The sequence below is a fragment of the Lonchura striata genome, chromosome 4A, assembly GCF_050655825.1.
Source record: "Lonchura striata isolate lonStrDom1 chromosome 4A, ASM5065582v1, whole genome shotgun sequence".
Classification (NCBI taxonomy): domain Eukaryota; kingdom Metazoa; phylum Chordata; class Aves; order Passeriformes; family Estrildidae; genus Lonchura; species Lonchura striata.
Genome location: NC_140742.1, coordinates 10363822 through 10380640, shown reverse-complemented (window position 1 = coordinate 10380640; position 16819 = coordinate 10363822). Strand labels below are relative to the sequence as shown.

General features: G+C 36.5%; 1 protein-coding gene across 19 annotated transcripts in view; it reads left to right on the top strand.

The window, feature by feature from the left end:
* Window positions 1-16819, top strand: part of TENM1 (teneurin transmembrane protein 1) — a 793032-nt gene that overhangs the window by 499629 nt on the left and 276584 nt on the right. The window contains exon 1 of one of the 19 annotated variants that reach the window (XM_077786542.2): window positions 1358-15205. The exons of the other annotated variants lie outside the window; for them this stretch is intronic. The gene's annotated coding sequence lies outside the window, so the exon portion shown is untranslated. Of the gene's footprint in view, window positions 1-1357; window positions 15206-16819 lie in introns of those variants that run through there. 19 annotated transcript variants of the gene reach the window in all.

Here is a 16819-nt window from a genome sequence, read left to right as displayed (position 1 = left end):
TGATGCCATTTGGTATTCAAAGAGCAGTGGTAAGTCTTGAGCACTATCCAGAGATTTGAAATGAAAAATGAATTACAGAAGTTGCAAACCTTGAAGAAATAATTTTCTCCACCCTTTCACTGAAAAACATAATCACCCAGTGTTCATGTTATCATAAAAAATCCTAATTTCTAGCCTTCCTTTTTTTGTAATTCAATCATATATTACCCAACCAATTCACAGGCATTCTGGTTTGAGTGTAGTACCCAGGGATCAGGAGTGGGAAAAGTACCTTTTCTTCACTACTGATTATCAGACAGCAAGAATGGACAATGGAGAGCATGTTTGAACCCCATATGTCTTTAGATGGCAGAATAATTAATCTCTGTTCTGACTCTTCTTGTGTAAGTCCTGCGCTGTTTTCCTCGTTTTTCTGGTTCATCTCTGGGGCCACTATTGCATTTGTATCACAGATGGGGATTTTGCAGGTCAGTCTGTTGCTCAGTTGATAAATGGTTTGTTTGGCAGTTGTGTGACTTCTTGCTTGCAGCCATGTGGGCAGGTAGGACTGCCCATGGTGTCTGTGGAAAATGGAGATACTGAAGTGAAAATGCAGTTTCCTTCCTACTCCTCTGGAGTAGTGGCTTGTAGGATAAGGTGAGCTTTGATTTCTGGCCTGAATCTGTGGTACTTCTTAGATCTGCAGGTGTCCAAAGTCCTGTGTAGAAGCAATAGTTGCTTTTGATGCAGCACCCTCATTTCTGTGAAGTCTTGCTAGTTTTAGCATGAAATAGCTGAAATGCATCTGTAAGAACCATTCTTATATTTAAGGCAATCCTGTTTTCTTACATAACATTGACATTTTCTTCTACCTGTCACCTACAGCTGGACTGTGCAAACTAGAAAAACTTTTCAGAATATTTGGAAATGTGAGTCAACAAACATGGAAAACAGATTTAGCAAGACCATCACAGCAAATCTAAAATGCATTGATTCAAGTAACTATAAACCAGATGATTGTGAGGAATCTAAATAGAACTATTATCCAGGTAAACTAATTTGTTACTACATAATTATCATATCTGCTGGAGTAAAGGATTTATTATTAATTCAGTGTTTCCAGAAAAAAAAAATCACAAGAATATTTCAGTTATTTCTCTTGGACATTCTTCTGGAAAAACTTAGAGTGCCATTATTTGGGGTTTTTTCCTTTATTGTGATATATGAGCATATGATGCTCTGAACATAGAATATTATTTTTAGTGTTCGAATTAGGAAAAATCAATGCCACATAGGTACTGATGGCAATTGACTGAAGCACAAAAATATGTTTTGTTCCTTTTATTAACGGTTGTGGAATTTTTTCCTTTCCCTTAGACTCACCCAACTTGACATGGTTGTAAAATTAAGAAACAAGGGCATGTAGCCTAGAGAAACTAAGAGTCAGGGTGCCATCCTTCCTGGATGGCCTTAAAGATATACTAAACATAACTGGTAATTCCGTGGCAATTTTATGGTAGTTTATTGGATTTTGTTTAACAACTGTCTTTTTCCTTCATGTTGAAGGGAATAATTGAAAAGAAATTTAAACCATTAGTGTTTTGCATTTAGTTGATTATCATCTGTTTATTACATATGTATATAGACATATGTATGTGTGTATATATATGTTTGTTCAAAAGCATAGTGTACATGGAAACTTTGCTATGTATTTTTTTATTCCAGTATCCTTTCGAAATAGGTTGGTATTTTCTTCTTATTCTGAGGGTAAATGCTGTGTACTGTGCTAAGAGTAACACTTGCTTAGCTTTTTGTAGGTTCAGGCCTAGATGCAGAAGGGCTAAATACAGGTTAACCATTTTTATATTTTGTTCTCTAAAGACAAAAGAAATGAAGGTGATTCCCTGCAGATTGTGTCTTATCCACTGTTACATCTAAGATGCTAGATCTTCTCTCTATGATCTTTTATTCATCATGAAAATACCCTGGAGCAGTCCGAGTTTCTTCCTGCAGTCTCCAGGGTATCCTTGCTCTTTTGTTCTGTATCTGTCTTGGCCCTGCCTTGCCAGATGTGACAGCAGTTTTTGTGGCTGGTCGGATTGCATGTGCTCGACAGGCTGGCCAAGGAGAAAGGGTAGGTGTGAAATACTCCGCTTTCTCCCAGAACCTGCCTAGCTTTATCTTGTATGTGCTTCTGGACATCACTTAGAATAATTTCAGCTTGAAACCTTTGAATAATTTTCAGCAAATTTCACTCTGTAGTAACTATAATTATGGGACAAAGATCAGGGAGGACTGGGAGTGATGGAGTAAGGAACTCATGGTGGTTTCCAATTGTTTGCATGAATTATACCCTGATTTAATGCCCGAGAAGCACAGGAGGAGTAGCTGGTGACCAATATGACTAATAAACCTCTGAATGCAAAATTTGAATGCCCATGGGAAAAGGCCGACTAAAATTTGTACGGGGATGAGATGATGTGTTCATTTTCTGGCTGTTTTGTAGGCTAAGCTCTGCAGAGGTTATGTCATCATAAAAACAATATTTGCAGTTAATTCTTCTAAGTACTAATAACAATTTGTCTAGTTTCCATTGGTGAAGGTGTAAAATCTTCTTAATCAAGAAATGTTAAGAAGAAGAAATTTTCTTTTTAAGGAGCTTGCAAAAGTGATTAACATAGTTTTACTGAGTGTCTTTAATATTTAGTGATTTTGGTTTTCAAGTTCTTTTTTGTATGTGTTTAATCTTCAAAAGACAGTGATGTGACACCACTGACACTCTGGTGTGTTCTTTTTTCTCTAACTAGTGCTATTTGGGCGGTGTAAAGCTTTTTCCTTTGCCTATGTTATTTTGTCTTAAATTAATTTCTGGTGTTTTATCTCTGAGAGTCTCTGTATAATTATCAATTAATATATGTAACTAGTTATTTGGCATATCTATAGCAGATGAGTATATTTCGTACTAGTTCCAGGTAAATTGACAATTTTATTTGCATTTTGGAAATGTGATCTCTCTCTTCAGTTTGTTCCTTCCACTTGTTCTTCCTTCCTCCTCCTTGTTGTTCCTTCCACCTGTATAAAACAGGCAGGATTTTCCAAGTCTCTGTGCATGTTTGAATGCAGCATAGACACGTACATGATTGTATTGCCTCAGAATTGCACTGCATTTCCAGGTTAAGGAAGGAGTTGAAGAAGCTACAGGTGTTCAGCACTCTGCTGTAGGAAGCACTACTGTAGGAAGAGGCCGTAGTTACCTATGCCGATAATAAACTTGTGTAGTCCCAGTCAGTTTCTGCTTTATTGTGTTTGAAATCTTAAGTACTAAAAGAATACCCCCTGTTCTTTCTCAAATTGTTACTTACCCCTAGATTATAACAAAATTTAAAGAGGAGAATATTACAGTCCTGCTTGGCTGAGCCGTGGTGGTGTTTTGAAGGGAAGTGCTCCCAATTGAAAGTTCTCCTCCAGTGTCACAAAGTGGATGGTTCCCTTTGGAAGCTGGAGGCACCTGGGACCCTGTTCTTGACTTCCCTGCACTGGGAGGGGGGAGGCTCAGCCTGAAGATATGCTCCATGAAGTCCAGAGCTTGTTTCTCAAGGCTGACCTGCACAGGATCAGTCAGCAGGATGAGATTCACAGACTGATGTGACAAGAGAGCTGCAGTGATGAGGAGTAACCAGCAGCTAACTGGTAAAGGTTCCATTTTTATTGGAAAAGTGTACAGAATTTGACATTTTGTGATGTTAAACACTGCTTTCTAATAAGACGGCATAGGTTCATTTTTCAAAAAATGGCATTAATCTGGAAAGAAGATGACTAAAAAAACTTCATAGGAGGGGCGATCGCCATCTGAAGTGTTGCAGCTATAAAGCTCAATCCTATGGTCTGTTTACTCAGTACTCCTAAAGTACTACTTTAGCTTCCTAAATTTAGTGTATCAGGTTGAAGAGCTTCAGAGAAGCTACCAAATGCTTTTGGAATGCATGAGCTCCGGGCTGCAGAGCTGGAACACACAGCTCCCAAGCAGATGATGTGCCAGTTCTGTGATGCTGTCCTTTGCTCTTGTTGCATTGTGGGGCAGGGCAGGATGCCCTTCTGCTGTGGCATTTCTTACATTTGCTTAGAAAATACCAGTCTGGACATCTGCAATGTCAGGCTTCAGCTGCTTTGCTTTTTTCTGATTTTTCTGGGAAGTTCTGATATGATTTATGTAGCCAGTTGCATTTTATAAATTGTACAAGCACTAATTTTCAAATGAAGCCTTTATTAAATATATTTAAATCAAAATGCCAGGAAATGTGTTTTAAAGAAACATGTCTCCATCAGAGATAAGAAAATTACTTATTTGCATACACATTGATACCTTATCTAAGGGTATTCTAGATTTTGCAGGAATTTCAGGGTGTTTAATTGCTAAAAATCAGTGTACACGCATATATGTTGGTCTTTTTGTCTTTCTGCTGAGAGCTGATGAAAGAGAGATGGTGTCAGACACTGATTCGTGGTTGTGTTGAATAGGCTTTCAATTTGTGATTTTGTGACCACCTTCTTTCAGTGCTTGTAAGATAAAAGTGACAGAAACTTAGCCTTGCCCCATGATTTTAGGTAGGCCTTTGTACATTTTTCATATGGACTGATTTTTCCCTAGAGTATTTGATATGTAAGCTGAACATGCCATTCTTTATGGGCACTGCTGAAACAGCTAGGTGGCAATGTTCTTCTTGTTTCTTATGCCTGTACTAGTCCATGATTAAGATGTTTATTAATAAAGAGTAGTACCTTGTAGATTTCATCGGAGAATGAAGTTAATTAAAGTAGTTTTTCAGAAATAGTGATCACATAGAGGTTTGAGAAGGAATATGTCTATAAAACTATTTATACTTGTTATACATATGCTAGCTAAGATAAAGTTAGGACTAACAATAATAATTTCCCATTCTTTCGAGTAGGTTTGTTTTATCTGAAAGAAAAAGATATTTATGTATTTAATGTTTTGGTTAATATAATAAAAATAAATATGGAATTTTTTTCTACTAAAAAAGTGTTTATTTCCTCCAGGTTAGCATTCTGATTGACTCATAATTGTGAATTGAAAAATGTTGCAGTCATCTTATACCTAATACTTTATTGTCTTGATGTAGCTTTTACCATATAGCCAGGCAGATCTCTGGTGGTCTGGAATGCAGAAGAGCAAGTTATTGCTGCTTGTTACCTGTTGTATTTGTTCATCTTAAATTCCCACAGCAACCTCACTGTTTTTCTTCGTGATAGAGGAAATGGCTGCAAATGAAGTTGGGAGTTTGAATCCTTCACATTTGTTGGCTGGGCTTTGATGTAAATTTTTGTCTCCAGATGTCATCAGTTCAAGTTTTGTTAAAACTGGCTGCTGCTGAAGGCAATGCACAGCAGTAGTTCTTTTGCATTCTTGTAGATGTCATATTTTACCAAATCTACTCTGCAATGTGAGGATATGATCCAAATCTTGTGTTGTGTTTGAAGGAATATGATATGTAAAGCTTTCACATATACTTACTGCAGCATAAGATTATCGTAGACAGGTAGAAGAATTATAACAGAAAGGCCTCATAAAATCAGGCCTGCTCTGTTAAACTAATAACTAGCCTGTCATTTCTTCTAAGTGCAATTAAGTAATTTCCAAGTTCCCCTGTGAAAACAGTCTTAGGTATGAAAGGTTTGTTAGCACAACAACCTATTCTTGGGTAAAAAACAAGTAGCACCTGCTAGTTATTGTATAAACAATAAGATCTGTCTCATGAGAATCAGTAGAAGAAATATGTAAACTAACTAAAAATGTATGGAAGTTTGATAGATGGGCAAAATACCATCTACCAACCAATGAACTAAACGTGAATGTATTGTCCACCAGTAAGATCTGGCACAGGGCCTTCTGATAATCCTATAAAATATGTCCTGCACAATAAAGATTTGTCTTTCCTGCATGAAGAAAATGGAGTCCCAGCTAATTTATTCCAATATAAGATAATTGAAGCAGTGTTTTCATGAAGTATATTTCCTAAAACCATGCTCTAAAAAAACTCCTGTGGGTGAATTATTTGTCTTTAGGAAAAGAATATTCATGTTAATGTTTTTGTACTGATTATAAGAGGATGTGTGTAATATTCTGTTATAGTGAGAACAGAGAAAGGCAATTGTTCAAAGTTATTTTCCTCTATTCTTAGATTAAAGAACCTTTTCTGCTAAAAATATCAGCAAGTTTTCTTCTTATTGTTGTTGTGCGTCAGTTATTTAAACTATTGGGACTGTTAAAAAGAGATGAGGCTTGTGCTAAGATTTGGAAAAAGTTAAAATCGTACTTTTGATTTCCAGTTTCAAAATTCCCCATACTTTTTGAGTTACTGCCTCTAGTTACAAAAAGAGATGTTAAATGAGAACTTTAATTATTGGTTGAAACATAGGGAGAAATCTTTGTGCAGAGACAGGAATGAAACAGTCCTAATTCTTGCAAGAGGCATTAACAGGCAGGAGGCTGGAACTCTGCATGCAGTGCTGCTGCTGCTCCCTGCCACCAGGTACCTGCTCCTGGCTGGGAGAAGAGTAGCTATTGCAGTGGTTCCAGTGCTTCTAGATGTTTCCTTTCTTTTGACCTACACCATTTTGTTTGCTGGAAAGTTTGAGATGCAAAACCAGGTTCTTTTACTATTTCAGTTAAGTCAAAAGTTTCCAAACTATCAGAGTTAAAATGGAACTCTGTGAATTCTTGATATGAAACTGACTTTATCTGCAACCCTTCATATTTAAAATGTCATTCATTTTACTGGTTTTGGGCTACTTTTCCTGAGAGTAGCTGGTTTGGGGCTATGTCTTGTGATGCAGAAAGTGTTGATAACACACAGATGCTTTTGTTGAGTCATGCTTGCATGGTGCTAAACACCTTTGCTGCTCCTCACCCCACTGCAGCCCTGCTGTCCTGGGAATGCTGAACACCTGCCCACCCTTGGGACATGAGGAATGAATTCCTTGTTTTGCCTTGCTTATGCACACAGCATTTGTTTTACATATTAAACTGTCTTCATCTCAACCCACACATTTTCACGCCTTTACCCTTCCAATTCTCTTCCTCATCCCACAGGAGGAGACTGTGGGATCAGCTGTGCAGGGGCTGAACTGCTTGTGGGAGTTAACCCACAGCATGTTTTGTCTTGGACTAATGCAATCTCTTTCTATTTATTTGTATCTATAGATTTAAATTAAGCCATCAACCAGCAAATTCAAGTCTTCTATTTTGAGAGCAGATGATTAAAAGATGTGCAAGTTTAGTATTTTGCATTTCCATAGAAGTGGTGTTTGTGATTGCAAGGCAGTGCCCTGGCTCCCATATTAAGTTTTAAATATATTCCAAGACTTTTATACAACTAACAGTCTTTTTTTTTTTTTTCTTAATAGAGACAGGTGCTGCAACTTCCTTTCCGTCACCCAGCCCTTCTTTTTAAGACAGAAAATTTATGTGGCAAGGATTTAGATCTTTCTTCAGTTACAGAATTCATGTGTAATTTTAATTGAGCCAGCATTGTCTGGCTTTTGAAAGCATGCATACTTATTATGGCTTCTGCATTATTTTTCTCTCTTGCAATAAAATTGATATAAAATTCTAATTTCTTTCTGCTTTCAGACATAAGAAGATATCAGTCATTGTTTCAGTTTATCAGTATTTAGTAAAGACAAAGAGGATGGGGTATATTAATATTGTATGGGAATTAAAAAGTACTGGTGAGTATGAGCTTGTGTCATTAATTATAACCTAATATAATACAGTGCTTAAGGGAGTCAAAACCTGAATATGCATTAGGAAGTTGCATATTGTGAAAATATATCAGATTTCTTTTAAACAAATCTTAAATACTGCAAAGAGGAAACAGTTGAGTCTCTCCTTTCCTGCAGTAGCAGTGCTCAGTAAGTAGCTGCTTTAAAAAGAATTGAAGTTGTGATATGTTAGACTTGAGCATGTGGTCTTTGAGTGTGAGCAATGGTCATAATTGTGCACGGTGTTCAGGGTGGTTTTGAAAATTGTTAGACTTGTCCAAAAAAGTTTCTTTATGACATTCACTTACTATCATTTTGGGATTCCTGTAAATTAAAGAAATTAGATTTCTCTGCACTATTGTGTGCAGAGGAATGCCTGTGCTGAGACTTGCAGTATTTAAATCTAATGAGAAATAGTTAACAGAAAAGCACTTTGTATAGATTTAATTAATCTATTCAAATATTGCTACTAAACTTACTCATTTGTGATTAGAATTATTTTTTGGGTTGGACAAAGGAATTACTGGAAAACTTGAGTTTGACTATGTGCATTTTTTTTTTTCTTTTGACAGTGCCTATATGTGTTTCTCCACAATCATCTCCAATGATTTTTCCATTTTTTGCTTTCTTACATGACCATATTGATTAGTTTCAAATATTTTTCTTATTGCTGTTTTGTACAGTTCCAGCAGTTGGAACAGGTTATAGCAACCATGTATTGATTAATTCAGTCATCTATTTGGGCTTTATGGGATAGAAAAATTAGTGTAACACATGTTCTACCTAGTATATTTTAGACCGTCTTAAAAATATGCCATTTTGAAAAACAATGGGAGAATTGTAGTCATGAATATTGGAATCTTTAAATGTTCCTTACATGTTTTACAGGGGGTCTATTCCAGCACACCATTCAGTGAATACATGCGGGCTGTCTCCTAATGCAGTAGATCATTACTGTGATTGTTTGGGTCTCTGCAACAGCAGGAGTTCTTTTAAAAATTGTGTGTTTCTTTCTTATATTAAGTTACTTGAATTCTTATAAATTTAATTTATCAAGAATTTTGAATACATTAAATTTTGGAAGCGGTTGTGTCATGAAGGTATCTTGCAGAATAATAGGCCTGATTGGGGGTGGGGGGGGGTGGATATGTGTTTTGGGATTTTTGTGGGTTTGGTCATTGGTTTGGGCTTTTTTTTTGTTTTTAATCAGCACCTGCTTAGGAGTTGGAAAGTTCTTAGAATTATGTAGATTAAAATTCCATGTTGGATGGCCATGGCTGCTGCTTTATTGTTCCTTCAAAATAAAGGTACATCACAGTGCTGCTCTATGTACACATTAATACTGTTACATTCAGCATCTCAATAAAGAATACCCTTCAAAAATCGCTGTATTATGCAGCTGAAGATTTAGGCTTTACTTTGATATTCTTGAAACTGTTTGGTAAGTGTATTCTCTCCCAGATGAGGAATCCAAGAGAGGAAAATAAGTGCCTCTTTTTCTTTCTTCTTTCACATATTTGATTAGAGCAGTCAGTCCTATTAAGAAAGAAGAGATATCTGGTTAGCTTATTCTGCTTTTCAGTCTGACAGTCAAAGGCTGTCATGGGGTTTTAAATTATCCAGAAACAAGCTTTAGTGCAAAGCTCTTATTTTTTTCCCCAAAATACCACTCGTTATCCCAATAGACAAAGATAAGTCTGTATTAAAACACAACTAATGAGCCTTTTAACAAAAAGCATAATTTATAATAAAGATAAATTTTTTGTGCGACTTCTATGTGAATGCATTAATAGTAAATAAGAAGGTGCACTGAAGTCCACTCTGTTTCTACTTAGTAAGAAGAAGATGAAGGCAGTGAGAATGTTTTTCTTTTTATGTCATAACATTGTGCCCCTGAAACAAGAAAGGGTTTTTATGAAGAGCAACAAGGCAAGGTTTTTGATAGAGGTTGAAACAAATGAAAAGAAACCTAAAAATGAAGCACAAGTGAACTTGTACTCCTGGGACCACAGGGAGAGAATTTGTGTGCTGTTATGCCAGCATCATTGCTAGAAATACAGGAATGGTGTGTGAAAAGTAATTTCTGAGTCACTTTCTGCAAAAGCAGAGAGAGCAAATGAGTTGTCACTGTGTCATGGCAGAGTCACAGCACTTCTGAAGAAGTTTGGTTGACTCACCAGATGATCCAGTTGATAAACAGTAGATGGACATAAAATACGTGTGTGGTAGAAGGAGGCATGGGTGTACTCTCGGTTGGCTCGGCGTTGTGTATTTATAGCAAGACTATAAAATATTAAGTACATAAAATGGGAGTGTGCAAGGAGGTGAGATGAAATCAGTTTCTTTCTTTCTTTTGAATGGTTTGCACTAAATCCAGTTTTGAAGTCAGTTCACTTTAAGCCAGTGAATTTTCAGTTTTCCAGATAACTTCAGGTAAATTACAGGAAGTGAAATGTAAAGTTGCAGCAGGGAGTTTCCCACAATTTTTTTTTAATTGTCCATTTTACTGTGGAAAAACACAATGTGTTTTGTTCTTTTTATTTTTTTTTTCTGTAATTCTGTGAGGCAAGAAAAAATGATACCTAGACAAATGTGCTAGATCAGCTTTTATGAATTTGCTACATTTGGTACCATTTGAGCTTTCAGTAGTAGGTTTCAGAGTAACTTTGAAAACACCTATATTAAACAGCTAATTATTTTTAAAATGTTGGATCCAGCACCTTCTGTATGTCAATACAAAATGATGGATTATCTTTCTGTGCATATATAGAAGTTCTAGAGAGGAGAATGTTAACATGACAGGTGTACTTTTTCAGTTTGGATTTATTTCTGGGTTGCTTTGTTGGTTTGTTTTTTAATATCTAGGACAGAGATTGGAAAGTGCTAGGACTTGCTTTAAAACCTCTTCTCCAAAATACTTCTTGCATTGCAAAATTCTTTGTACCTTATAGTCTAATAACTGTCTAAGCTTTAAACTTAGCAAGATATTTGATTGCATATTCTTCTAAACCAAAAAATTGGAGCATTTTGTCTTTCTTCATTAAATGTATATTTTATCTAATTGATTTTAATAATGCTTAGGAGTAAATAACCTCAGTGTGTGTCTTTAATTTTAGAAGTCTGTTATTTATGGAAAGCTTGGAAGACAGGTCTGGGTATTTTAAGGTGATACTGTTTGATTTATTTATATATAACTGTTATTGTGTTTCTTGTTGACTGAATGTTTTTACTGTATCTGAGTGCTTATGAAAATGAATAGCTAATAGCATTAACAAGAGACTGGCATAGTGTGTGCAGGCCATCTTTACAAGCTTCTGGATTCTCTTCTGCCTGTGGTCTTCTGCCCAAGCCAACTTTCCCTGTGCCAATTGTAAGCTTCTCTTTGAGCACATATTGCTAATCGTCCTGAACTGAGCCAAATTAAATGGTGTATTTTTAATGAGAGAAAGAGTTTGGATTCCTATCCATATGCTTCAACTGATGTCAAATCCTACTACAAACAGATGCTGACCTCTATATTACAAAGGCATAAGAGCTAATTATTCTTGAACAAATTTCCAATTTTGGCCACCTATAAGGAACCTTGTACATTTCTAAAGGTATAGATCAGTATAACATACCTGTTCAATTTGTCTTAGGATGCTTCAGGCTTAAAACTTGAATACTTGGAACATATGCTGTTGAAAAGAATATAAAAACCAAAGTTCTTAGAATATTTTCACTTCATTCATCTTAACCATCTCATATTTCTGCTGGAGATTAATCACCAGGAAGATAATTTTGCTTTCTGCTTAAAAAAAATGTATGTGGTCTTTTTTTTCTAGAAGCTTATCTTCCAACTCTTAGCCAGCCATTGCCTATGCACCAGTCACAAATGGTTCAATCTGGCATTAGGGACTGGGAGAGCTGGTAGCACTAGCTGTTAGCCACAGAAGGCTTTCTATGCAGATGGCCATATCCTCTTTCCGCCACTCCTTTGAGTTAAAATGTGTAAATGTAAATCATGCATGGCTAGGATTATTCTTTAGAATGCCTGTAAGTAGCTCTTATGTATAAATCAGTTAAGAGCTTGAGACATTTATGTGGAAAGGATATATGAAAAAAAATCTTGTATTCTCTGTCATTTTTTTCCTTTTTTTTCCCCTATAGATTAAAAATGCTCTGTAAAACCATGTGTACCTGTACAAAGTATATCATAAAACAAGTGTAAAAGGCTGAATAAGTGATTGTGAATTATTCAGGGTGATAGAACATCTGTCTTGTAACAAATAGTGTTTCAGTTCGTATAAATTTCCGGTGTAAGCTTTTTTTTAAAGACCAAGTCTGCTTTTCTGAAAGTGCACATATGGCTAAGTCAGAGTTCACAGATAAAGATAGTACAACATTAGGGCTTTAGCTGGCTATGTTGATAGTAACAGTAATATGGGTAAAGCCTGTCATACAGATCCTGTAACACTCCATAATCTGAGAAAACGTAGAAATCAAACTTGTAGAACTGAATTAGAGATGTATGGGTATTAAAATCCTCTATTCCCTCCCATTTAAACACAGACCATCTGTTGTTTCCAGATGTACTGCTTCCTGCAGCAGTACACTGGGAATGCTGTTACAGCATCAACAAATCTTTCCCTTTTTCTGATTTTTTTTTTTTTCCCTAGTTCTGTAGTGTCATTCCCAGAAGCTCCTAGCCACCCAGCATTGGTGTTTCTTCCTGAAGTGACAGTGCACTGTGGTGAGGGATGTTACATTACTCAATGGGTAATTTGTAGTGTGGGTGGCAAAAATACCTTAAGTGTAGGTAATAATATTTTGAATGCTCCAGTGATACGTTTCAAACAATGTATAGTACAACACGTTAATCTGCTGCTGTCTGCAAAGCAGTGGGCTGTCACCTCCCTCAAGACCAATGCTTGCCTCATTAATATCGCTGGAACAAATTATCACTTCACAGCCCAGAAATCTTCTGTAGCAGTTGTGGTGATTGATGTAACAAGGCTAAAAAATAATGATGAAATACATGTTCCAGAAGACAGACTCAAATGGCAGGATCTTCATAGGCAATTAAATTCAACAAAGGAGGAGTCTTCCTGTAATAATGTGCTTCCAAATAAATGGCAAGGTAACTATGATATTCTGTTGTTATTCCACATAAACTAATTTTTTATGCAGTAATTATCTGGAAAAACTAAGCATACAGGCATAAAATCGAAAATTAAGTTTTAGTATATTTTAAATATGCAGGCAAAAGAAAGTGAAGTGAGAAATAGTGACACTAAATACATCTAGTTTTCCTCTGAATTCACAGAATCATAAAGTGGCCTGGGTGGGAAGGGACCTTAAAATCAGCTAGTTTCAACCCACCTCTGCCATGGACAGGGACACCTTTCACCAGACTAAGTTGCTTGAGGTCCCATCCAGCCTAGCCTTGAACACTTCCAGGGGTATCCACCATTTCTTTGGTCACCTTGTTTCAGCACCTCACCACCCTCTCAGTAAAGAATTTCTTCCTAAAATCTAATCTAAAGTTGCTCTCAGTTTGAAGTGATTCCCTCTTATCACTACATACCCTTGTCCAAAGTCCCTTTCTACCTTTCTTTTAAGCTGCCTTCAAGTACTGGAAGGCTACAGTTATGTCACCCTAAAGCCTCTTTTCCAGGCTGAACGATCCTAATTACAAACTTTATTTTATGTAGGTACTAAATAATTTACTTAAGTAAATCCTGCTGGTGCTTTTGAGGTCTGTTTTATAACAACCTGTAGGCACACAGGTTTTTGTGGTGATTGGGAGTGGGGCTGTGCCCAGCCTCATCCCCAGGGGCTCAGCTGTGAGCAGCAGGGGAGCAGCACTGACAGCGATGAGCCATGGAGTGCCCAGGGCACTGAGCAACCACCATAGGGAACAGAGGGCTCACAGGGGCACTGAATCAACATGGGGGGATAAAAGGTTGGGCTGAAGAACAAGAAGGACAGATGCTTGCAGCCTTGTGAAGTGACTTGCTGTTACTTAGTGTGGTATGGTGTTAATTTGTATGGGCAAATGCTTAAAGCCTTCTGAAATTGTATGGAGACAGTATGTGTATTGTGGCCATCTCAACTGTGACATGTGCTGTGACAACAACCTATGTAGAACTGATAATTCAGATGTCTAACATACAGATGAGCTGTTATCAAATAATTAGGTGCTTTCATTGGCTTTAACTAATTTACTGACTTCTGAATTGAAATACAGTTTTAAGTAGTAAACCTTGTAGACCAAAAGGTTCTGATATTCCTCCAAATGAGGTCAAAACTAAATGCACCTATGTAAGTAACTTTACAGGAATACAGAGATTAGTCTTTGATAGCTGTGAGATTAAGCCTGTAGTTTTACATCCTGTGGTTTTACAGATTTGAGGGACTGCAGGACTGGTCACTTTTCCTTCCTGCTGCTGCGATGTTTTTTTTTTTTCTTACAAGAACCATGATGTCTCAACTCTTCCTCAGTGTGCCAGGGTACCTTTAATACCAGACTCACTTTCACCTCCATTTGAAAAAGGCAGGAGTATGTTATTCAACCGGGATTGCTTCTTGCAGTACTTGGGCTTGTCTTGAAAATCAAGTGTCTCATTGCTGTCCCACTTGTAGCAATGCAGTGAAATTGGGTGCCTGTGAGACTACAGTGTGTGTATCTTACGGGGGAGCCTTTATATCTAGGACATCTCCACACTTCTGCCTTCTAAGAGCTCCTGGGAAGGAAATAGCCACATGTGGAGAGTCAGGTAGTATTCTATGCAAATTATTATTTTATTTAATAGTCAAGTAGATAATTTTGAGTGACTCCTTTAATCAAGTTTTCTCAAATTTTATTCTTTTTATGTGTGTGTTTTGCAAAACTGACAGAAGACTGCCACTCTTCTTGATAGCTGTGCAAAAGTATATTAATAGGTTTTCTTTTAGATTTGCTTTACACCATGCTTTTCAGAATAATGAGGTTTGTGCTAGCAAAGTTGGTGGGCGTGGAGGGCAGAGGAAGAGCATTTGCTTGACCTATTTTTAATTAAAATTCATATTAGAAGTTTTGTATTCTTATATTGACCATTTCAGCAGACAAAAGCTGTTTTTCTTCTATAAACCAATGGAAAATTCTGTGTTGTGGTTTCCACATGTAGCTCAGCTTCTCCCCCAGCACCAGTGGACACATGCATATTAATTGAATTCCATTTCCCTGAGGTTTGACATTCTTTCTTTTAAATTCAAAATAGAACAGGCTCTTACAAATGGATTAAAATTTTTAAGTTTAAAAAAACCCACCAAAAGTTAATGTATTTGAAATGTTGATGACTTCTCTTCTCTTTGACTTGATCTTGTAGAAAGCAGAATGCAGCAACAAGCAGTGGTGTACTGAAGAATGAAATCATCTCAAAGTTTTCAACCTCAGTGTTTTGACAACATTTCAATGCATGAGGTATTAAACACAAAAAACAATTAAGATTAACATCATTGGGGTGAAATTTAAAGTAGTTATTTTAATAGTATGTATTGAAAATATTACTGTAAAAGCATTAATAAATAGCCAGGCAGGACCTATTCAGAGTGTTCATTTTGTGGCTGGCAAGTGATCCATTTGTTTTGCTCCAAGATTCTGATACACACGTTGACATGCTATCAGAAGTTTCAATTTATCCTTTTATGGATGTTAGTGCAATTTGATAAAGAAACTCCACAGCCTTTTCAATAACTGGAATGGTGTAAAATCCAAAACTGCTACAAAGAACCAGCCACTATATTTTAGTAGCCCTGATTCTATAACGAGTTGTGGAATCACTGAAGCAAGGATCTGTCTGTGCAGATCTTTGCAACATTAGGGTCAGAGGACACATTTTCAAATCAATTAAAAGGTTTCTGCTGACTTTTGTGGCCCTTGGGTCATAATGCCATAGAAACAGGAGGAAATAAGTGGTGTTTGTGTTTACAGTCTTTGTGTGAATGGTTACTGTGGGCTTTATTTAAACGATGCAGTAATCGTAGGTCAGCTGGAAAGGCTGTCCCGTGCTCTTGGGGGTGAGCTTGAAAGTGGAAGGAACTATTGGAAGGACAGAACTCAAATCTTGAGAGTGTGTACTGTGCTTTGATTTTCTTATGACACAGAATGTTTAATTGACAATCTTGCCAAAAGAGTGTGATTCATCATTCTTCTCATAGTGGTTTCAGATTTGCTGTCAATGATTTGGTGCTTTGTTTTTTTAGGTTTTTTTTAACATTCTTAGTGCTGATCAAGGATTCTCTAAACAACAGGAATGTAGAAATAATTTTCTGAACTTGTAACTGTCCAGAAAATTTGAAGAGTGAATTTTTCATCTATCCACGGCTGTTTCATTACTCAATTAAAAATAATAATAATATTTAAGTATCTAACTAAATTTAGATTGTTGTAGTATGGAGAGTTATGGAATTTTTGGTTTGGGGGGAATTGAAGCCATCTGTTGACTTGAAGCAGAGAGATTTAGTAATCAAGTACAACATTAAAAAATAATTTATCTAGGGAGGCTATTAATTAACAAACTTGGATCAGGTTCAGCATCTTCTTGCCCTTGAAAGTCAAGTCACTTCTGACATATTGGTTAGACAATTAGATCTTTGAGTATTGTATTAGGCATTCTGTACTTTGCATTCCTAGTCTACAAGAGAATATTTAGATGAAAAATATTTTAGAAAATAATAATAATGCTTTTTTATTTTCTGAAAAGAAACTTTATCTGCTTGCATATAGTTATCTGAGAGAATTCAGCTCAAGCAATGAAGTTATCTCATAAGTTTATGGCTTGCTTTCCCTGTCTTAAAGAGAACCCTTAACACAGACAGATATCGCTCCTCAGATACTGGTAACAATACAACAATAGTAATGTTGTTCTTCATTTTAACTTGTGTAAAAATTACCTATGGATGTTAAAATATGTAGCTATCATTGCTGTGTGAAATTTCTGCTGAATTCCTTCTTTTGCAGAGGGCCAGTGCAGCCCACATTCTGTTGTGTTTGGAAGCCTCTATATCCCGTCAGTTGCTGATTTTTCATGTTGGT